The sequence below is a fragment of the Asparagus officinalis genome, chromosome 3 (genome assembly GCF_001876935.1).
Source record: "Asparagus officinalis chromosome 3, Aspof.V1, whole genome shotgun sequence".
Classification (NCBI taxonomy): domain Eukaryota; kingdom Viridiplantae; phylum Streptophyta; class Magnoliopsida; order Asparagales; family Asparagaceae; genus Asparagus; species Asparagus officinalis.
In genome coordinates this window covers 77,499,914-77,506,383 of record NC_033796.1, presented here as the reverse complement: position 1 = coordinate 77,506,383, position 6,470 = coordinate 77,499,914, and positions in this window count along the sequence as shown.

Genomic DNA, 6,470 nt, shown 5'->3' with positions numbered 1-6,470 from the left:
TCAAAATACTTCCAGAAGGGCTCTCTCAGGACAATTTTAAAGTTTATGATGTTGTTTCTTAGCTTAACCATTTTGTGGAAAGAGAAAATTTTCTTAAAAAAATAGTGACGAATTCATCCCAAGTTGAAATGAAGTTTGTGGATAAGCTATACAATCATTTCTTGGACTCGTCCTTAAGGGCAAATGAAATAAATTGGAGTTTGATAGCGTCTTCGGATAGTTCTCTAATTTTGATCATAAGACACACTTCTTCAAATTCGGAGATAAAGATATAACCGTCTTCAGTTTTATTTCCTAGGAATTTTGAAAGCATGTTTATGTACTGCATGTTTATGTACTGCAGTCTAAGCTCAAAATTAGTTTTATTTACTTTGGGGAGTCTATTGCAAGAAGGGATTGCATTCCTAGTGAGATAGCACATATCTTGAAGAACAAGTGAATTAGCCATTTCTCAGTTGGTTCAACACGAATTAAGCGATTGGTATTATCCCTAACCCACGTTCGCATACACCAAAATTTTTTTAAAAGAAAAATAAAAGTTAGTGTTTTTTTAGATAATGAGAGGAAAAAGGAGAAAAAGAAAAACTTAACTAAAACAAATAAAAAAAATCATTTTGGAATCACTCTAAATTCTAGGGTTAAGCCTAACTCAGGTAGATCAGCTCCTAACCAAAAACTCCTTAAATAAAATGATCAAAATATTACTCTGTTAGTTAGCTAGGTAAGGATAGTACTTGAGGGAGATCAAAGATCAATTAAGTACCTCATCCCTTGCGGAACGTCTTACGCAACCCCTAAACCTTGCCTTAGACACCACTAATCCAAGAAAACTTGAACTGCTTCGCGTAGGGATTTCTTGTTCCTTATTGAGCTCGAGTCCTTAAGGGCCAACGTCTAATGAGTTTTAAAAGGCTTGGGTTTGTGTAGTGAGGAATTAGTGATTTGTGGGCTAAGAAAAGGGTGATGAAATCCCTCACCTTATATTGGTTAGGGATATTGCCCTTAAGAATATTTTTAAGTGTATGCCAAATCAAGATACTCAACTCACTTTGATGAATTCCTACTAACTATATGTAATGCAACCCTATTAATTAAAAGCGACTACAAAGGATGATAAAAAGAATTTTTTTATTTATTTATGGTTAACAAAAAAGAAAATCTTTTTTTAAGCTCTAATTATCTCTAATTGTGAAGAACTACCTAAAAGGGTAGAATTGAAAATACTAGGAAGAAGAGTTACTGAAAGCAAATCTTCAAATCACTGGTCTCCAATCCTTGCTCTTCAAGCTCCAAGCAGTTCCTTCACAAGAAAATACACAAGTTAAATAACCAAAACAATTAAAATCCTACTTAAGCACCTTCCCTAGTAACGGTGCCAAAAACTTGATGGTGTCTAAATGAAATACAAAATTTGCAAATGCACAACCAATCAAGTTATAGTATTAAAGTTATCGATCCCACGAGGAAGGTGTTGTAAGAAATAATTAAAATCGGTTCTTATATCGTGTGCGTGACAAATAGGAGTGATGGTTGAATATGATTGAGAAAAATATGATGAGTGTTTTGATTATGAACAATGAAATTTGAGGAGAGAGAAAGAAAACTCGAGAAAGTAAAGATGGAAGTTTTAATAAGAAATATTAGGAATCTAGAGTTGAATCCACTAGCTAATTTTAATTATAAATTATGAACTATTCTCTTTATATCATATTTTACTTTAGATTTATTAAGCATAGACTATCAAATCACTCAAGAAAATTATAACCTATCAAATTATCATCTAAGAAGAATTAATATTTATTAAAAGAACAATAACTAGATAGTAATTCTAGAATTCATAAGCATAACCTATCAAATCACTCAAGATAAGAATAGATTATCAAAATTTTCTTCTACCAATTAGTTCTCTAGTTGATTATCCTATCCATGATCAATTAAAGTGTAAGAGAATAATTCACAAATATAAAAAAATTCGACTAACTTCATACAATTCTAGGGTTTCTACAAGAATTAGTTCCACATCTTTAAGGAAGAAAAACAATAAAAGAAAAGAAAGGAAAACTAATTACTACAAGAATTAGTTCCACATCTTTAAGGAAGAAAAACAATAAAAGAAAAGAAAGGAAAACTAATTACAAAGAAAAGAAATTATGAAAATAAATCTAACTAATTGTAAAAGAAAAGAGAAAGAAATCTAAACTATGAAAGAAAATAAATCTAAGCTACAAAGGGCAAAATAAAATAAAAACAAGAAAATAAATCTACTCTACAATACACGAATATAAATCTAAACTACTAAAAAGGAAAGAAATAATTACAAGAAAATAAAAATAGAAAATAAAAGACAAACCTTCAAATTGATCTTTATCTCTATCATCATCATCAAACAAAGAGAAAAAAATAAGAAGATGAAAAAGATTTTATTAATTGTAACAAAAGTTACAAAGTGGAAGGTCTTCTCAATCAAGAGTAACCCTTCTCTCTCCAAAAAGGAGTTATAAAATTTTTCACACCCTAATCCCTCATTATCTACCCCTATTTATAGTATACAATAGTGAATGGGAGCCGTTAGATCAAAACTTAAGCCCTAAGATAATTATAGGAAAAAATGAAGAAGTTTGGTGAAAAGGGAACAAATCATGCAAATCTGAATAGCTTGGTAACGTCTGGTGTTTTGGCCACATCTCTCTGGTATCAACTCGGATTTGGCTAAATAAATATTCCATGGAAAGATGTGAACGAGATCTATAACATTTGTAATTATGATATCTCTGAAATCGAAACATATCATGAGCAAATATTTATATAATAAAGCACAATCTGCGCTGGAATTATCATCCACATTTCTTCTCTTCTATTGGGCTTGGGCTTTGGCTTTTGGCTTTGGATCTTGGTCTCTTGCTTGTATCCTTCATTAATTCATGGGCTTTGTTGAGAGATAAGATAATATATTTTTATTCTTTATTGACCTACAATTAAAGATAAAAACAATTATTAGTGGTGTTTTTATTCATGAAAAATAGATAATGATGGTATAAAATTATAATAAAAATATGATTATCACCGCCGAGGCCCCTAAAGACTCCGCTACTGCCATTGAGAGTCTTCCTAGTCCTACTCCCGGATCTGGTTGAGAGGTATAAGTGCTTGTACTTGTACTTTCTTTTTATTTTTTGTTGTTTTGTTTGTTGTTTTTTTTTTGCAGACATGCCTCTCATGAATACATCGGCATGGATATTGTACATAACTTGTAAAGGAATATACCTTTTTGGAATAAAATTTAGCTTTGCTCCTATTCTTGAGTTTGCTTTTATTTGCTTCTTGCTTTATTTTGCTAACTTATAGCTTTGTTCTGACTGAGGGAATTAGATGTCTGATTGGGATGAGTCAGCCATATGGCATTGACCCGAGTATTGAAGGTCCAAGTCGATTGGCTCACATTGTGCCTTGTGCTGGCTGAATGTCCGAGTCTTTTGTCGACAAGGACTAACATGTAAAAGTTCCTGAGTCTTTTTAATTTTGATGACGTTCGAACAATTGAACTTCATGCCTTCGGTTTACTCAAGGTGGGACCAAGGGCTTTTGCCAAGATAACAGCCATAGGCTTAGGTGCCCAGGACTTATGTGGACGCCTGAGTAGATGGCAACCTGGGGGTTAGGTGCCCAGGACTTATGTGGATGTCTTGGTCTTTAGTATCCCCATAATGGTAGATAGGCCACTGTTGGAGTCGACCATATGGTTGATGCCTTGGGTTTATCCCTGAAAAGCTACCAAGGGCTTAGAATTCAACCCTGGGTCGAATTCCTAGAACTTATAGAAGTTGACTAGGTCTTTTGCCCTATGGAGGGTCGCCCTGAGGGAAGTAGGTAAAGTGACAACCCTAAGGTTGAGTGCCTAGGTCTTACGTAGACCCTTAGGTTTTCGAGGTTCCCATGATGGTCAAAAGACGATTGTAGGAGTCAACCATATGGTTGGTGCCTTGGTTTATTCCTGAAAAGGTACAAATGACTTAGAATTTAACCCTGGGGTCGAATGCCTAGAACTTACAGAAGTTGGTTAGGTCTTTTGCCCTACGGAGGGCTGTCCTGAGGACAAATAGGTAAAGTGACAACCCTAAGGTTGGGTGTCTAGGTCTTACGTAGACGCCTAGGTCTTTGAGGTTCCCATGATGGTCGAAAGATGGCTGTGGGAGTCGATCATTTGGTTGGTGCCTTGAATTTATTCCTGAAAAGGTACCAAGGGCTTAGAATTCAACCATGGAGTCAAATGCTTAGAACTTATAGAAGTTGACTAGGTCTTTTTCCCTATGGAGGGCCGCCCTAAGGGAAAATAAGTAAAGTGACAACCCTGAGGTTGGGTGCCTAGGTCTTACGTAGACGTCTAGGTCTTCGAGGTTCCCATGATGGTTGAAAGACGATTGTGGGAGTCGACCATATGGTTGGTGCCTTGGGTTTATTCCTAAAAAGGTACCAAGGGATTTTGATTTCCATGTAAGTTAGGCACTATAGAGTGTTACACAGGAATAAAGTCCGTCTCAATAACAATTTTATTGATATTAGAAAAAATTTATACTGAGACTGAAAGGGGCATGACTGACCAGGTTACTGAGAACAATGCCACAAGTGTTCAACATTCCAGGGATGCTGGAGGATTCTCCCGTCTGGGGCCCTTAGTCGATAAGTGCTGGCTCACAGCTCTTCTAGGACTACATAGGGGCTTTTTCAATTGGGAGCTAGTTTGTCTCTCCGAGTGCCTTTGTCCAGAGCAACATTACGACGGGCGAGACCGCCAGCACTGAGTCTCCTCGGTTGGGTTTTGTTATTATAGTAGCGGGCGACTCATTGTTGATTGATGACCGGGGTCCATAGTGCTTGTTCTTCGGCCTTGTCAAGGAGATTGAGGCTAATTTGAGGTTCAAGGTCTCATTGGAGTGTTGTAGCTAGATGATTGACATGCTGATTTCGACAGGAATAACCGCTTCGGCGCCATAAGTTAACTTGAATGGCGTTTCTCTGGTGGAGTCTTGGTAGGTAATGTGGTACGACCAGAGGACACCAGACAACTTTGGTGATGGAATTCTTTCTGAGAAAGATATTCCAGAAGTCTAAGTTGTTCTTTAGGAAGACAACTAAAAAGCTCTCTATGAAGAGGCTTTGAAGGATAATGGGAGTTCGCCCATCTTATAGATGGCTAGCTAATAAATATACTCCCAAAATGGTTGCTATGGCAATGGAGAAGTACGAGTATGTCGTTTCTTCTCAACCAAAACCATGCCTTCTTAGCTTGGGTGATACAACTCCGAACTTCGTTTAGCTTGGTATCACAACTTCGATGTTGTTCTGCAAGGTGAGATTGATCAGACCCTTGTCCAGAGCTTGACATGTCTTCTCAAAAAAGAGAAGAGGGCCCCACGGTAGGCACTAAATTGTTGATGGTTATGATCACACAGTCAGTTGGATCCAGGATAGGATCGTTTCCGCTCATGCCCTCATTAGGATGAGGTAGTGAAGATTGATGAGGGGGCTGATTCCTTCTTCGACTTTATATCTGGTTCTTGAATTAGGAAACTGAAAAATTTACACAAGAAGAATCTTGTGGGAGGGCGGGGACCGATTACCCCATAGTTCCTCCGACGATTAAGTCAGCTGGTGAGCTTGTGTGGGGAAAGTGAAGAACTGCGTGAGTTCTTGTGTGCAATGTATTTTGCAGATGTAGAGACCTCTGAAAAAAGAAAAAGAAGCCCCCCGTGTGGGGTTATAATAGTACATGCATTTATACTCAATGCATAAAGGGTAGTTTTGTTACTTCGTCTGAGCAAAGAAGGACGGTGGCGAAGTGTGAGCTGGCAGCTGAGTCAGCCTATGCTTTACAGATATCGGCTGTCGACTGGAGGGAAGATCACTTCGGTATGGGAGAGAACTTCTTCGCATTATCCGGGAAGTGATTGGTGGCGTGGCAGAGCCCAGGTGGTATGACAAGTCATGTAGGCTCTTAGAGCTAGGGTCATGATGGCATCTGACCGGTGCTGACCGTGGTGCGGACACGTAGCCAGGGGAAGAGACTTGAGATAGATACCATCCTTCATCTTGCCCGAGAGGGAAAGCCCATTGAGTCGTCTTCACAAGTCATCGAGTAAATGGTCGAATGGACTCGTGGCGGACAAGAGGGTCGACTGGTCCCGCCTCTCGAGTCGACATGGAGAACATTGATTCGGCAAGTCGGCTAAGAGGGGACCTATGCTGGGCTTGGGTCACCAAGCTGATTGTGACCTAGCTCACAAAAATTCATCCATCCGTCGTTCTGCAAGGATTTGCATTTTGGCGAGTGGGAATATCATAACAATAGCAAAACTGAAAAAACTTGATTAAAAGTGAGTTAATGTGGTTGATAGCAAGAAAATCCATTCAAACGTGGTTTATGTATAAAACTTGATTAAAAGTGATTTATGTAGAATAACCCACTTTTAAAG